Source organism: Poecile atricapillus, chromosome 6 (genome assembly GCF_030490865.1).
Source record: "Poecile atricapillus isolate bPoeAtr1 chromosome 6, bPoeAtr1.hap1, whole genome shotgun sequence".
Lineage (NCBI taxonomy): Eukaryota > Metazoa > Chordata > Aves > Passeriformes > Paridae > Poecile > Poecile atricapillus.
Genome location: NC_081254.1, coordinates 36,843,110 through 36,861,244, shown reverse-complemented (window position 1 = coordinate 36,861,244; position 18,135 = coordinate 36,843,110).

The window sequence follows — 18,135 nt, the reverse complement described above, 5'->3', positions numbered from 1 at the left end:
TAGGGAAAAAAGATATAAAAAGGACTGGAAACCAGCAACCACTGCAATACCTAAAACTGGTCTAAGCAACTCTAGAAATCGCACATGGAGGTGAGCATAGCACCAGGCAAGTTGGAGACAGCTTCAGTCTTGCTGTGGACAGGCAGGAGCTGTGTGGGGCCTGGAGCTGGCTCTGCTGGACAACAGGAACATCACAAAACCCTCCTGCTTTATCACCTCTTGCATGGATTAAGGCTCGAGGCACTCCAGCCCTGCCACTCCATAAATGCATTCAGTGAGTCGGGGATTTTGCTCATATTGTGCTTCTCATTAGTAAATCTGAATACAAATAGGTTTTAGCCTAGATAACTCTTGTGCTGTCCACGATGCCTCCCCAACCCGTTACATTAGGAAAAGTTAATTTTATATGACTAAATATAATCAGAAACACAACATGAGGCCTGTCAAGTTGACATGGTATGATGGGTACCTTAACACGTCCCAGCAGGTGACGTTGTTTGCACACTGCTTAAACTTGTTCATCAATGACTTCTTGCATGATAACCAGAATATTAACAATTCAGGCAAGGTGGCACCGGGCTCCTGACACATACAAATGCGTTTCATCAAGGGGGATCACTTCCAAAGGAAGGGCTGAAGCTCATTTTGGAGCTTCTTCCTCTGCTTTTTCCCCCTCTGTATTTGCTGTGCTGTACCAAGATCAAGCCCCTACTGCTCCCTGTGTGGCAATGTAGAACCAACCCTAAAGGTCAGCAGAGGAGGTTACAGGTGAAACCTGGCTCCAAATGAGTGTAAGCACCAGTGGTGGTAAAAGAGCAGAAAAAGGAGTTGAAAACCCCAAGTTACACAGGTGTAAGAGCTGTGTTTGGGCAGATAATCTGTTAACAAAGCAATTATTTCCAGCCCTTCCTTGTCCTCACAGCACTGGAGTGAGGTAGCACCAGTGGCACAGCACAAGGTTTTTAGCAGAAATAATGAAGTTGAAATTCAGGTAGAAAGGTTTCCTTCACTGCATTAAAATTTACCTTTTTAACAGCTCGTGTATAAATGTTCTGTAATTCATCCTTTTTTTTATTTATTTATTTTTGGTTTTATCTTTGGTTTTTTTTTTGGCCATGGTTGATCCTGTAAAACCTGTTATTTGCTTTATTTTTAGTCTTTTACTGCAATTTTGGTGCTACTCACTCAGGTTGGACTTGATCTTGGAGGTGTTTTCCAACCATAAAGATTCTGTGATTCTCAAGTCCTGTTTGTGAGTTATGGGGATTTCAGGCTATTTTGAAGATTCCTGTGAGTGATCCAGCACTTCCTGAGCTATTTAATCTACTTTCTTATGCAGGTGTTTCAGTCCTAATCAATATTTACTGCATAAACCTAAATGGCTATGGTTTGATTGCTATTCTCAACCCCAAATTTCAATTTTCAAACCTGCTGTTTGAGGGATTTGGGTTCTGCAGTAAGTGAACTTCCTTTGAGGGTGGGGAATCCATCCAGGGCCAGTCCTGAGCTGTTTGACTTCAACCTGTGCTCCAGTTTCTGTCCTTCACCCTCTCTCTGCCCTTGAAAGGAGGACAAGATCATTTCCTGCATGAAATCCTAAAGATTCTTTCCCTGTCAAAGCTTCCCAGAGGCAGAGGAGTGGTCTGGGGTGAGGAGCTGAACCTGGATTCAGTTCAAACAGCCCCAGGGGAAACTCTGGATGTAAAACTCCACATTGTGCATTCCCACCCTTCTCCAAACCTTGCTTTTCCCCATTAAAATCCAGCACCTCTCTGCTTTAAACTAAAGCCATGCCATGTATTTTAATTGAGGCTCTGGTCTCCAGCTCCCAATACTTATAATCAGATTCCAGTTTTCCAGCTAAAGCTGTTTATTGATGTCCTACTTTTTTCACCACCGTAGCATGTCAATAAATTGGAGAATAGTTCCGTAGGTTAGATTTCCCCAAGCTTTCCGAGGAAATCCTCTGACAATTTGCTGTATAAAGTCAGTTAATTGCTTTATATAGCAGAGCAAAAGCAAGTATTTAGACGTATCATATGACAGACATTCCAGACATTCCAAAAATATGGGAAAGACATATTTGTCAATAAAATGAAGGCTGGAAAAGCAAATTATTTTATTGTGTGAAAGTTCTGGGTTTAAGCTGAGTTCTCTTGATTGTCCCAATAACTGACATGCCTTAACCAGCTGTCTGAAAGAAACACTTGCTGCTTATTTTTCTGAGCCTTCTCAGGACCTCCCTGTAACCAAACAGAAAGGAAATCTCCAGGTGCCCAGGAAAATTTAATACAAAAAAAGAAAAGTTCAAATTATATTTTCCTTTAAGTCGGATAGGGCCATAATAGAAAAAGATCATCAAAAACAATGAAAAGGAATAATTGTTAATTTCTACAGTACCTTGAAACAGAAGCCCCTGAGAATAAATAGAATAAGAATACTATTAAAATTTCCTCTTTTATTATATCTTCTCTGCCAGAGTAATTGTTGCTGTGTCCAATATATGCAGAGGACAATTTACTAGCTGTTTTCTATTAGTTTTTAGCATTAACATATACAGAAATAAAATGAATAGCTAGCTTTTCTTTGGTTAATTAAATGACTGACAAGTCACAGATGTTGCTGCACCGAACCTTCCATATGATTAAAAAAAAATCCACCCTGGCAAACAAAAGAACAGCAGCCCAGCAGTGTAAATGGTCTCTTTATTAAGTGAATATTGATGCTACATTATGATTTTTTTATGAATGTGAATAAGGTAGAAGACTTGTTCCTTCTCCAAGTTTTATATTAAGATTTGAAAAAGAAAACCTGTTTCCTACATAATTCCCACAAAGGAGTTCAGGAGATGGTTTACTGGAGAAGTGACCTAATTTACAGGAGATTCTGCTTCCACAACATCTCTCACCAAAGTGCATTTTTATTAGCAAGATACATATCTTTAATTTATTTTTTTTTTCTCTGACATAATTTTAATGGAATCTTGGTAGCTAAAAGCTGGTATTGAAAATAAATATTCTGTTTCTATACAGGACTTTGTTTCACTAAAAAAACTTGAAGAGATTTTATAGAAATATTCATAGGATAAGTATATTAAAGTGCAGCTCCCTCCCTTCCTACTTTGTCCCTGCTTTATCTTTATTAATTGTAGAACTCCTCTCAGATTTGAACAGAGTTTCTCTCATCTGTGGTGCTGTTCCATGTTCCTAACATCTGGAGCCATTAATTTAATATCCAAACAACTGGAAATTAAAAATGGGGAGTTCTCCTTAGCAGTCCTGGATTTTCTGTGCTGTCCAGTGCCTCCAATGTGCTCTTCTGCTTCAGCACTTTTGGCTTTAACAGATATTAATTTTGATTTATTTTGCATAGCCTGATGGGTTAGATTATTATTATTAGTAGTATTTTTATTTTTATCTTTATTTTTATTTTTATTTTTATTTTTATTTTTATTTTTATTTTTATTTTTTATTTTCATTTTCATTTTCATTTTCATTTTCATTTTCATTTTATTTTTTATATTTTTATTTTTATTTTTATTTTCATTTTCATTTTCATTTTATTTTTTAATTTTTTTAATTTTTTATTTTTATTTTCATTTTCATTTTTATTTTTATTTTCATTTTCATTTTTATTTTTTTTTGCTTAGTTCCTTCATCTAAGTAAGCACAAGGAGAGTCGGGAACAGAGCATTTTCCAGCTTTTACACCAGGAACTACATTTATTATGAATTAAAAACATTCGGGGGAAACAGATATGATATAAAAATGCTTCAAAAACCTAAATAAAACACACATAAATGTAAACTGTGGTTATGTGTTGAGTAAATTGTGGCGGCACTCGGGAGCCACAGCATCCTCGTGGAATTCCCACCTCCCCACGGACGGGTGACAATGCCACAACTCCTACAGGGGGACAAAACCCAGGAGCCACAGTCAAGGGTCACCAGCACCGTGTGCAAGTTTGGGACAGGAAGTGAAGTAGAATAATTTAGCTAATTAAGCCAGGAAAGAATTTAAAAGGACAGAACGTAATTACTGATGATGGATTTAAGCCAGAACGTTGAGACTGGAAACAATATGCTTGTGTAAAGTGCCATATTTAATTAACAGGGGCAGCTTAGGTATAATATTTACATATTTGTAAAACACTCCAGGAGCACAGAGACTCTTTTCCATCAAGTGAGACCTCTGGTGCGGGATTGAATTACAAGAAAAATTGAATTTACAAGAAAATCTCCCCACTTACCAAGTTAAGCATTTTGCAGAGCTTGGACGTCATTTGAGATTCTGAATTTTGCTACTGAGCAGGCCTTGATCTCATAACCTGAGGAGACCGAGCCAGGGCACTGCTTCAAGCTTAACTTTCAGGCAGCTTCTTCAACAAAAGGAGAAAATGGATACAAATAATACTTACCTCTTTTTGCAGCTCTTCTCCAGCCTTTAACAGCACCAGGAAAGTCTCCATGTCTTCATCCTCGTCCAGGCCACAGCTCCCCACCAGCTCCAGCCAGAAGTGACAGGAATTTCACCCTGGAATATCAATAACTCAGAGCATCCCTACCTGACCAAACCCATCAGGCCACCAATCATATTGCCCCGAAAATTTCATTTCAAGGTTTGGCCTCGTGGATTTGGCGAGCTCTGCTCGATGTGAGGCTCCAAAGGCCCCCAAGAGTTGGGGTTCCTTTCAGTTGAGGAGATTCCCGTGAAAATTCCCATGTCCTGCTCCACACGGGACGGCAAAGGAAACCCTTCACCCCCTCCTGACTGACTGCATTAATTAGGAGGGTGATGAATGGTGTTCAACCTATGTAAATAAATGTGCACCGAGGCTCCAGCCCAAGGAAAGTGCAGCTATGTTTTAGTGGACGGCGGCATCATATTTCATGGAGTAAAAGTTGTGAGGGAAGAGGAGTGATATTTATGGAGTGCAAAGCACTGTGGGATTTTGTGGGAAACCACATATATTCAGCTTGTCAGAAAACATCTTAATATTTACTCTTACAATCCCTAGGCTACTGCTTTCTAAACCTAAAGCTTTCATTAGCCCATTTAGCAGATATAAAACATTTGGGAGTCTGGTGAAAGAGTTACTTTCGGGAGTGGCATTTTTCACAGCAAAACGATGATACCTTTGCAAAACCTCATTATGCAGCAGTGCCAGCTCCTGCAAGCGAGCTGCTTTATCCCATCAAATTAATTCCTAGTTCCACCTTGCTCTTCCCAGCCTTTGATTGCTCCAGACCATCCCCTCAATTTTGTTGCTTTCCACACAGAAGGATCCCATTTTTGGGGATGTGCCTCCCCATTGGCACCACCAGCACAGAGAGTGTTGGCATCTGGCAATTCCAGAGGGATGGCTCCTAATTTCATGGAATTACCAGTGGATAAAGGTGGTGGTGGTGCCCACATTCCTCCCTTCCCCATTTACTGCCCCACGGATGTTTTTCCCAGCTGCTCCTGATGCCCTCAGCAGCTTCCTCTCTTTATGGCTCACGAGCCACAGGAAAAAAAAAAAGAAAAACCTTTTATTCCTTCCTGTCAGTTCGGGGCTGTGACAATTTTATGATGAGAAGTTTTATAAATTGAAAATAAAGAAGTCTTCCTTAAAACCTAAATAAGGATGATATTTGTTTTGGTCAAAATAAATATTTTTCACTCCCGTTGCATGCACAATATGTTCCATTAAGAAAGGTTAATTCTATATTAAATATAATCAAAAACACAACATGGGGCCTGTCATGCTGACATGGTGCAATAGGTACTTTAATACTGCTCAGCAGGAACCCTTGTTATATTTTTTATATGTTAGTAGATGTCTACTTAGAATTGATCAAACCTTTCCTTCTGAAACATATATGCCAACACCTCCACAACACACTATAAACCAGACTCTCAGAAAACAATAATGATGCTTATCAGTCACTCGCCTTGAGTTTGCTTGTGAAAAACCTCTAGCTAGTGTGCTATTGGAGCTCTTAAAACATAGATCTTTTTGCTGCACTGATAATTCACTCACAGCTTGAGATTGATGACTATGTGAAGTCCATAAAAGATGTTACCACTATATTTTCTTCTTATGATTTATTTTATCATGTTGTCAAGGTTTGCAGAAAACAAGAAACAAATCAATGAATGTCATGCTTAAATATTAAAGAAGGCTGTAATACACAATTTTATTCAGATGCCTTATTCAATCTTGCAGCTCTGAAAAGGGTAGCAGCAGCAAAGCTTTTATTTGAATTACTTTTGGAAAAATTAATTTAGTATGAATGTTGAATTGTGAATGGCAAAAGGGTTGCTAACCTTATTTGTTTAAAGAGGAATGGGGAGTAACTTGGCTTTTTTTGACCAAAGGTTTTGAGAACCTGGGGAAATTCCCTGGCTTTTCATCTCCAGAAACTTTGGAATGGAATTTCTTAATGAGATCATGCTTTCTAAATTAATGACACGCTGCCTGAGCGAAGGGGGGACGTGGCAGAGGTTTTGAGCTGGATCTTGGTATCAGCAATCCCTGAGTGCTGCAAAGCTGTTTGTGAAAAAAAAAAAAGGCCTTTTCTCCTTCATTCCTAAAAAAATGAGATCACAGCACACACCTCGGGCCAGGGGAAGGTGGGGGACAGAGAGGGAAGGAGGTTGTGGCCCCACGCTGCTCCTGAGCTGCCTCTCCCCTCCCTGATGCCCTTCCTGGGCTTCATTCTGGCTTGGACATAAAGCAGCAGCTTTAATTTAAGGGCTTTTATTTAAGCCCATCTTGATATTTTAATTTTTTTTTTTTTTTTTTTTTCTGTTTTACTGGTTATTTGTTGGTTTGCTTTAGGTTTTGGATTTTTATTTCTTTTTAGTTCACTGTTCATTCTTAGGAACAGAAGAAATTCCATCAGAATATGTTGTTGTTTTGTTTTTTTATTAATCTCTTTTGAATATAGTGAGTTTAAAACAATGAAAGCACCTAAGCAATCTGTTCACTTCAAAACCATGGAAACCTCTCTTTTTAGAGGTTTCTACTCTATTTCCCACCTTTAAGAAGAGCCTTGGTAAACATTTTATTCTCTCTCAGGCTGACTTGTCCTACAGGAGCAGCAGGACAGATCTGAATGGGCAGCACATGAGGGAGCAAAGTTGCCTTTTTATGTCCTTCTTGCACCATTTTATTGCATTCTGGTTCTGTAACTGCACCAAAGATGGGAGTTAAAAGGAGAAAAAGAGAGCAGAGATGATTTTTAGTCCTTCTTCTCCAGGGACCAAGGGAATTGTTCACGTCTTGGATGTTCAAAGCCCCATCCCTTGGCTTCCAGGGGTGTGGTAAGCAAGGAATCCTTGCAAGGATGCTCCCCAGCACCTGGCAGGGGCTGTGCCCTCAGTTTGTTATGGCATTTGAATTCATAAAATCTGTTCTTTAACAAGAATAATTGTGTTTGCTGTTGTTCCTGACTGCTGAGTTCACACTTCTCCCAGCTAGAGATGTTTTCCCAGAGAAGCTGTGGCTGCCCCATCCCTGGAAGTGCTCAGGGTCCTTAAAGTGACCACAGAAATGGTCTCTAAGTGACAGGAAAAGCTGCTTGTGGCTGATTTTAGACAAGTGAGGAACACTGTAACTACAGCATGAAGACACCTTGCCTGTGGTAAACCAGAAATCCTCGTGCAGCTCCATTCCTGAAAAAAGAAATCCCTGCTCCATTCCTGACCATCAAGGGGGGAATTCAGGTGGCTGGAGGTCACCAGGGCTGGCTCTTGGTCAGAGTTTCAGTGTGCTCAGTGATGAGACTTTCCATGCTCTCAGGAGACACAGAGGAAATTTTAATGAATAATAAGGTTTTAAATACTCCTGGGTGATTTAGGGTGCGAGATCACTCTCCTTCATAGTGGGGTTCCAAGCAATTCTTGCAGCCCTCACCCACGAGTTATTTCTGAAGCCTGGAGAGCAGTGACACCACTGAGGGCCCCTGCAATATTTTTATGAATTATTTTCTTGCAGATCAGCCAGTCCAGAGGCAGGAGGAGAAGACAAACCCTGCGGGGAAGGGGCAGAACCAAGCACTGCTCAGGCTGTCCCACACTGACCTCCTCTCCAACTCGGCTGCTCTTTGGAGGAAGCAGGATGAAGCCACCCAGTGAACCTGGCATTGCTGCCTGAGGCCATTTTTAATAAAGTTTTATTCACCCATGATGTGTTTTTCACACTTGGAGATCACAGAATCACCGGAGCACAGCGTCAATAAGGTTGGAAAAGTCCTAAAAGATCATCGTGTTCCCCAGCACTGCCAAGCCCAGCTCTAACCCATGTCCCCAAGTGCCACATCCACACATTTTGGAACATATTTTTGAGATAAGGATCTGCAGAATAAGTATAAAAATGTTCACCTCAAGATCACACAGGCTGCTGCCCTCCCCAGCAAATCCCATTCACAAACCCCACGAATTACAGCCGGGTTTTGGCTAAACTCTTCCCTTTGCTCTGTTTCAAACCTCAGCTCTAAGGAACACTTAAAATATTTTAAGGAACATTTTTCTCTGCTTCTCTGCACTACTTTTTAGTGCACACACCATGTTTTTTCCCTCCAGAGATGGAATTGATATTGAGAGAGCAGATTAGACAAGAACATTTTTGTCCAGCCCAAACAGATCGGGCAGTGAGAGAGATGAGTTATTTTTTTAGTTAATTAAAGTTGATCCTTTAATTCAGTTTAAGACTCTAAGTACAAATGAGAGGGTATTTTATTTGCAACTTTCAAAGTGCATCTGAGTGTATTTATAACAGAGCATTAAAAATAAAGTGTGTTCAATTATGTGTTTTTCGAGTACATTATTTAAACTAATCTTAGAACAATTTATGGAGGAAAACCATTGCAACAAAGGATACAATTTTAGCAGTTCATTCCCTGCACACTTTGCTGTTTTTATAACACAGGCATGGAGAGAAAACTTAAAGTTGATCAGTTTTGACTCTCCGGTTTTTCTCCTTTTGCCTGCCCAGCAGGGTGTGAAATCACAGCCAGATTTAACCAACACAACCAGGAGCAGGATTATCAGAGACACCAAATCCTGTCCCCAGGGGAGGCACCCAGACACCCTGTGCTGAAAACCTTCCTTTCCTCAGGAAATGAGACTCCCAGGATGGTCTGGGCTGGAAGGGGCATTAAAGCTCATCCCATCCCTGTCCTGCCCTGGCAGGGACCCTTCCCCTGTCCCAGCTGCTCCTTGGGCACTGCCAGGGCCACCAGTGCTTTGAGGAATCTGTCCCAGTGCCTGAGTCAGAGCAGTCACAGAACTGAAAGCAATGGAAAATTATTTTTTTCCGTTATTTTTTCCCCCATTTATTTGCTTTGGCAGCCGCTCTGGATGCAATTTACCCACGTGCAGATGGCAAACACAAGCCCCGTGCCCTGAAATCCCCTGCCAGTCTTTTACTGGAGGTGGGATTGGTAGGATGGCCCCAGCTCTGTGGTAACCTGAGAGTCCCTCCTTCGAGACTTCAGCTTCTGCTGCTTCCCCCTTTGCCAAGATCTGACTGGAAATGCTGTTTTTTCCCAGGCCTGAGTAGCTGCTTCATTTTTTATTTTGTTGTTGTTTTCTTTGACATGTGTTGTTTTTGTTTTTTTTTAATTGTGGTGCATCTCAGCTATTCAGACAGGGCTGGGTGGGGGAAAAAAATGTTATTTTGCATTTTTCAAAAGATTTTCGAGACAATTTTTTTGACTTTTATTCTCACTGGGAAAGCTGATTTACACAACAGCAGCCCACAGGCCGTGCTCATAAAAATAAAATAAACCCAAATATATCGTAAGTAGAATTTAATTCTATGATTTTGTGGGATGATCTGTGTTATCATAGAAGAGAGAGCTGATTCTTTTAACATTTTCCCCCTTAAAACTTCAAATAATGTGAACTCTAAACGGCTTTTTATTATCACTCACACATTTGGAGACCCCTTGAAGGGGCAGCTAACAAAAGAGAGGAAGATCCCTGGAAAAGTTTCCATTTGTGTTGGAAATTGTTACTTGAACTTTTCAGGAGGTCACCTGCATTCCCCAGCCCCTCTGGAAAATCCGGGCAAGCTTCCTCACACTGTTTCTGTAGGAAATGTTGTGGTAAAGATCAAGCAGCACAACTTGCTGAAAATGCCTTGGGCTGCAGCTTTTTCATTGCACACACACACATTTATTAAAAATTTACCTGGAATATTCCTCCTTGTGCTGCTTCTCCTTCAAAAAGCTGGACTGCAGCTTGTGCCTGGCCTCACAGTGCCTTAAAATATCCCTGAAAATACAAACTGTGTGTTTTGGGGTATAAAAATACTCCCGTTTAATGGAATAGCTGATGGATTGCATCACTGCTGGGATGGGGTCTGGCCTGGGCAGTGCCAGGTGCTAAAGCAGGTGTTAGCAAAGTGCTTACAGGGGCAAGAATTGGAGGTAAAATATTGATTGTGCTGATGGTAAAGACAAATTCCCTCTGACATCATCGGGCCCAGGATTTCCTCCAGCATTTGGGAGGAGATGCTGTGTGAAGATGTGATAGTAAAAGGTTCTAAAATCTTAGAAAATTTGGAGACTTGGAAAGAAAGTTAGGTTTGGAAAGCCCTGGGAAAAGCAGGCCCTGGGAAATGTCAGACCTTGTGCTTGCTAAAGATCAGGTGAAACTGCACCTGTGGAGTCAGTATATGATAAATGATACAATTGTTAGATGTGATTAGATATAATTATTGTTTAGAGAACATGGGGAACAATGTTAGGGGGCTGGGGGGGATCACAAGAAATCCATGCTTGGGTAAAAACAATGCTTACAATAGAACAATGTAAGTTTAATAATTAATATGCAAGTTGCATAACAATAGAGTATAAAATATGTTCAACTCAAAACCAAGATGGGTCAGATTTGGGTCTGTGTACCCCTGACACCCAGAGCTCTTCAGTAAAGCACCTTCATATAATCATTCGTGATTATGTGTGTTCCTGAATGCTAACAGATGGACAGGCACTGGCTGGACCTGTCAGCTTTGAGGAGCTGAGAGAGGGAAGCTCCCCCTCGTGCTGTTAATCACCCAAATTCTGCTATTAAAAAATCAGGGATCGCTGAGGGTGGAAAAGACCACTGAGCCCAATCTGTGCCTGATGCCCACCTTGTCACACAGAGCCCTGAGTGCCACCTCCAGGCATTCCTTGGATGGGGATGGGCACTGCAACCCTCCCTGGGCACTGCCAAGGCCTGAGCTCCCTTTCCATGGGGAAATTCCTGCTGCTGTCCCCCCTGAGCCTGCCCTGGGCATCCTGAGCCCGTTCCCTCTCCTCCTGTCCCTGTTCCTGGGAGCAGATCCCAAATCCCCCTGGCTGTCCCCTCCTGCCAGGGACTTGTGCAGAGCCAGAAATTCCCCCTGAGCCTCCTTTGCTCCAGGCTGAGCCCCTTCCCAGCTCCCTCAGGAATTCTCCAGCCCCTTCCCAGCTCCCTCAGGAATTCTCCAGCCCCTTCCCAGCTCCGTCAGGAATTCTCCAGCCCCTTCCCAGCTCCCTCAGGAATTCTCCAGCCCCTTCCCAGCTCCCTCAGGAATTCTCCAGCCCCTTCCCAGCTCCCTCAGGAATTCTCCAGCCCCTTCCCAGCTCCCTCAGGAATTCTCCAGCCCCTTCCCAGCTCCCTCAGGAATTCTCCAGCCCCTTCCCAGCTCCCTCAGGAATTCTCCAGCCCCTTCCCAGCTCCCTCAGGAATTCTCCAGCCCCTTCCCAGCTCCCTCAGGAATTCTCCAGCCCCTTTCCCAGCTCTGTTCCCTGCCCTGGCCACGCTCCAGCCCCTCCAGGTCCTTCTTGTCCTGAGGAGCCAGAACTGGACACAGGACTGGAGGTGTCACAGCCATGCCCAGCACACAGGAGTCAAATCAAGACAGATTTTTAAGTGGGAGCCAATTTCCCTGGCAGCTCCCAAATTCTGGCTGATCTGATCCTGTTTGTCCATAATCACCCACAGAAGATTTTACTTTAGTTTCCATGCTGGTGTGTGGGTGCTGATTTAATGGAGTTGCACCAGTGCACCGAAGAACTGGAAAAGGCTCCAGCCCAGTGTGTGTGTGTCTGTGCAGATAGAATTTTTAAAAACACCCTTATTTACACAATAAATACAAAGTTAATGTTTTGGCTTTCTTCTGGGACAATCTGTAGGAGAAAAACTAGAGCTGGGGATTAAAGAGAGTGTGCAAGTAATGTGTAAACCATGAAATTCAATTAGTTCCTCTTAGGAAGCCAAATTTTGGTGAATACTGTAGAGAAAAGGTAGGGATAAAATGCCTAAGCCAAAGCTGTACTTAATAAGCTTCAGTAATTAGTTATAAATGGCTCGTTAAACCTGGAAACACATCTCTCTTTGCCCATGTTTATGAAGCCTAGGAAAAATAGAGGATAGGGTTAAATAATAACTTGGAAGAGTTTCCATCCTAAGTTTTCTACCACAAATTTTTTGGGAAGGGGGCACATCCAGTCCTGGTGCTTGTGCTGCTTCCCAGATATCCCAATGAGTGTGGGGGAGATGGTCTGAGAAGGAGTTATGCAAATGTGTGTTTAAAAGGAATATTGGGGAAATAGTGACCAGATTTACTGATCAGGTCACGTCTAACGGGCTGCACAGGAAATTAGAAGCATTGTCCTATTATTGACAGGTCCCTTTTTTAACCCCACATCCTCTCATTTTTTGCTGTATCCAGGAACAATTTGATATTTGGATTGTGCAGCGTCTCTTCAGAACTGGGAAGGTGAAAGGTAAATGGTGCTGCAGCGTGTGATGGATTAATTGGCAAATGTTCCTGTTATTGTTTCTGGCAGCTCTACACCCACCTCACTTTCCTTGTCTCCCTGAAGTCGAAAGCGCTGGAGAAAACACCAACATCCCCAAAGAGAGCTGCAGCCCCTGCCCCACAATTCATCTCACAATCAAAGCTGCTTTGCTGTCAGAACAGGAACTGGAGCAACAAATACAGACCAAAGTCAATTCCTCTCTCTGCTCCCTCCCCCCAGCTCCCTCCAGAACTCACAGAAATCCCCCTCTAATCCATATTGTGAGCAGTAGGCACCTTTGACCTGTAAGCCCTTTTTTCCCAAGAAAAGTGTTTTCCTGGCCACATATTCCGAGTCTCCTCTTTCTATTCACTTTTTCTAAATATTCATTACTTTTGAAAAATTGGCCCAAACCTGAAACATTTCCAACTGGAGCCTTTTACAGGGGGAGTGGGTCAGACTGGAGTTCCTTGATCCATTGTTACTCAATTTCTGGGTCAGGTTCCAGAAAGAACCCTTCTTCCTCTTTTCCTTCAGATGGAAAACACTCAAGAATTGATTTTCTGCTGGGAAACCTGCACAAGGTGGTTGGAATTTCAGCAGAAACACAACACTTCCCCTTCCCTAGATGGTGGAATTCCCTCTTTTGGGGCCACAGCTTTAAAAGCATCAGGGTGGGTCAGAGTTAACCTCTTTTTTAATTCTTTATCAACACAACTTCATATTTTTTGTTAATTTCTCTTCCTGGTTTATTTTTAAGGCAATGACAAACATGTCACTGTCACAGGAGGAGCTGGACATGCTCAGGGGGAGAAAAGAGGTGGTGGATGGCACACCCAGGGACACATCTGACTCTTCCTCCTGATCTCTTCCCTTGTCCAGGTTCAAGGGCTGCTCCAGACCATGAGTGCCAAGAGTGAGATCTGCGAGAGGACTGCAGAAGTGTTGAGGATTTCTCTGGGATGGTGGATCCTCTCCACACCTTTCCTCTCTCCTGCCTGCTGTTAACACACTGCCAGGATGGCCTGGAGTCAGCACAGGACTGGGTTTGGAGTGTTTATCCCTGGAAAACACCCTCTGAAGCCTTTCCCTGCAGCCTTGGACGTGACACTTAACCTTGCTGCCTCCGACTCCCCGTCAAGGAGGGGATAATAACACTTGCTTATCTACTCCAGAGCGGGCTTTGAGGATTAATTAATTAATATTTGTACAGTGCTTTGAACATAAGTGCTTGGTATTATCATTCTTACTTCACTGCTCCAGGCTCATTTTCTCCTTTGGCCTGATGTGCCTTCCTGCTTTTCTGAGAGCTCCTCTCCTTGTCTCAGCCCTGCCAGGCCGTGCCCTTGCCCTGCCTGGCTTTGCTCGCTCCTCGTGTGGCTTTTGGGGCCCACAGAAAGAGGGACAACCCTTGCTCCCTTCCTCCTCCTGTTCCCTCCAGGAGAAGCCTCTTGCAGGGCTGAAGTGATGGAAAGGGTCACACAAATCCTCCTCTCTCTCCATCAATAGTGTTTGTTACGGAAGGAGCAGGCAGGTGAGGTGGGCACATTCCAGGGCTCCTTGTTATTCCTTTGGTCTTTTCTTAGAAGGGAGCAAAGAGAAAGAAAGGAAGAAAAAAGGAAAAGGTGCATGAGGAACAGGAGGGAAAGGTTAAGCTTGAAGCCTCTGTGTTTGCACCAATTTTTAACAGGCTTTTTGGAAGAAATTCCCACCCAGCTCCATCATGAACATAGAGAACTCAGAAAACATTTGCCATAAAACCATTTAAACTGGTAAGATTTATACTCTTCATCCTGCACACCAATCCCACATGGGTGGCTGTGTCCAGCTGTCCATTCTTCCTCTAGGAAATGGGTCTTGTCCCCAGAACAAAGGCTGAGCTCTGCTGGTGGCACCAGAGCAGGGGTTCCTCAGGCTACCCCAATGTTTGGATGGTTTCCTGCATCCCCTGGCCCTGGCTCTGCCCCTGTTGGGGACCTGTCTGCTCCACTCTCTTCCCATGTCTCAGATGTGGAAGGGGGGCAGTGGCCACTCCTGTCCCCAGGCTGGACTGACCCATGGAACAGGCTCTGCCCGGCCCTGCTGCCCCTCTGGGAGCCCCTTTAGTGTAGCAGTCCCAACTTCTTCACTTAAAATTTCACAGAGAACAACCTTGTCCTAAAATCTGAGTGAAAAAAATCATGAGGATATTTTTAAGTGGCGAGATATTATTGAAATTCACTAAGACACCACTCAAAAGCATCAGTGGGTGAGTATTCCACCTCTTTTCCCTCTCTTCACTTGTCTGTAATGGATTGGGCAGGAGCTGCCTTTTCCTACATCTGTTTCCAGAGCTCCAATTTCTCCTTTCTGCCAGTTACTGCAAGAGAAAATCGTCTGTATTGTCTGAGTGTCTTTAATGTGCAATTCCACCAGCCTAATGGGCACCTGATGGTACAGATAGATTTGATTCCAGATTTGGATCTGCTGACATAAACCTTAATGCTTTTTATTGTGTGCCACTTTGGGAAATCCTGATTAACAGCAACAAAGAGATAATTATGCAAGATGAAGACAATGTAGTTGTTTTAAAAATAATGTATATCATACAATTAATGCTACTTTGTCCTATATCAAAGTCACACTACCTGCATTAATCATACACCCTCAGAGTTTCTAAACATTAATAGCAAGAAATAAAAAGAAGAACTCCTAATTCCGAGGAGAGTCACAAGAATGGGGGGTTGGGATTCTTAGCAGAAGAAGAGATGCAGGCTTTCTGCCTAGTAATAACAAAATGTTGAATATAGGACTATGTCTTCCAGAAAAAAGGGCTGAAGCTGGTCCAGAAACCCCAATTAATAATTAATTCAATGTTGTCCTCTTGCATTAAAGCTGAATGTTTGCAATGGAAGGTGATGGTTGAGATAAGAAGGGGGGTTTTGCCTCTTTCTGACAGCAGAAGTTCTAAGAGCTTAAAACCTGGTGGAGTAAAAATAGGAGTGGATGGATGGGTGGATGGATGGATGGATGGATGGATGGATGGATGGATACACAGATCAGATTCTATCAATTCTTCAGATTAAGTAATTATAAAATAAACACTTTGGAATTCATTTAGCCCCTGCAAGAAACATTGTCCTTTTGGTTTTCCTGACTTTGAGCCTCATCAGGGGCAAAAAGTGACCAAGAATTTTTACCTCAAATCCTAGTTTAAGGATGGCGTCCCATATTTCTGGCCTTGATGGCATGAAAGTGTCTGATTTTGTCTCCTCTACCCCACAGCATCATCCACCACCATTGTTTGTGAAGAGCAAAGCTCTCAGACAAAATCTTGCATCTCTTTTCCAGTCTGGATCTTCCTTCAGTGTGAAGGTTGGTGGGAGCTGGTTGGACTGGGCTGGACAAGGTCCTTTCCCTGCTCTCCTGCTCAGCCCCCAGGGAAATGTGAGCCTTGGGAAATGTGTCCCCCATGGTTTTGTGTTCCAGCAGACCTGCTTTGAACAAACTGTGGCCCAATAACCCTCCCTGCTCCCCTGGCATGATCTGTGTGGATTCTGAACCTTGTGTGTCAGCGTCCCAGACCAAACATTGAACCCAACCTTGCAATTTTGGCAGTAAAATGGTTCCTGTGCAGAGATTAGAGCAGCAACAGCACAGCATTAACCTCTTCCTCTTTACTGACAAAATTAACCTAAATCTTGCTGTTGTAGCCCAGGTATGCACGTAGCACACCATGTTTTCCAAAAGCTCTTTTATTCCCATCTTTTTTCCCCGAACACTCTTCCAAATGCCAACTGCTTTGTGTCACTGGTGGCTCCGGAGCTGGGGGAATTCCGGGAAGGTTTGGGTGTGCTGGTTCCATTACCTTCTGCAGGACGGCTGGGGCGACACCATATGTGCGTGTGCAATTAGACATTTTGATTTCCAGAGGATTTAGTTACCATTTGCTGAAGCATTGAGTAATTACCACGGCCAAATTGCCCAATCTGTCACTACGTCAGCGAAGTGTGGTTCTGGACAGCTTTATGGGCACCTTCACCAGAGCAGAGCTTTTGCTGTGCCTCATTTGGTGAAACTCCACTCCTTCCGCAGGAGAAATCCCTCCTGGCCAAGGAAATTCCAAATCACAGTGGAAATACCTGCTGTTATACACCTGCCCCGTGGAGGATATCTGATATCCCTCTGATAGCAGAGGGAAAGTGCTATTTCAGGGAATATATTTCATTAAACGTGGTGGGGTTTTTAAGGCTGTGAAGTGTTATGCTGGGATGCAGGTTTGGGGTCGGCCACTCAGCACTTCTGGTTTCCATAATTCCCTGAATTTAAGAATGGCACTTGTGCCACGGGCAAGGGGAGATTTCAAAGTGTTCCCCACCACATCTGATGGGAGCAGGAGGATTTCCAAGCTGAGAATGTGTTTAGACAGAATTGTTCAGACCCTTTTTTTCAGTCGCTCAGGGAAAGGTTTATATTCAGAAACAGAAAATTAAGGTTACTTTGAATAGAGAAAAGGCAGAGGCATCATTTACTCCCCTCCCTCCTTCTCCCCACCAAATTAAACACTCAGGAATCTTGAGAAAATTGGGTCACTAATATGGAAATTTTAAAGTATTGATAATACCAACATGACAAGTTGTCACTTTGCAGTATGTTCTTAAACACGCCTAAACCTTAATAACCAGGTTATTCTAGAATAATCAGGGTAACAGAATGGGAATGAATGGCAGTTCCTGTAATTATTCTAGAAAGAGGACCAAAGCAAACAGAAATTCTCTCTAATTTTATATATTCCCAATAGGTGCACATAGTACATCATTATCACTATAGAAACTACTTAGTAGTTTCTCCAAAAATCAGCTACGCTTCACGGTCTTGTGGGCCAATGTCTGAGCTGCACATGAGCTGAAACCCTCTAATTCAAACAGAGGTAAGCTCAGAGCAAGCTGCACTAGGCTGCAGCACACAAAACAAATTTCCTAAGCCAAACATATTAAATCAAATATATTTTTCATCGATTTAATAGCCTGAAACTTTGGGTACAACCGACACTTTCTGGATATTAATGGGCATTGTGAAGGAAGAGGCGAGAGATGGAAATGAGAGTCTGTAGGTGTTGGGGAAGGAAGGGGCTGTAGAGAGCTTTGCTTTTTTCTGTATGAAAGTTCTGTGTTGCAGGATGAAATCTGTAATTAAATAAGGTGAGCTACAAAATTCTTCAGTGACTTTGGGCCTGCTTTCAGCTAAAAGTGTTGCTGCTGTCCTGGTGCTTCACAGGATAGTCAGGTGATCATGCTGGAAAACAAAAAAAAAAAGTCATCTCTGCTAATAAAAATCAAAAAGCTCGTGTTTGAAAACAACAAAAAACATATCTGATAATGAAAAAGAAAAAAGTG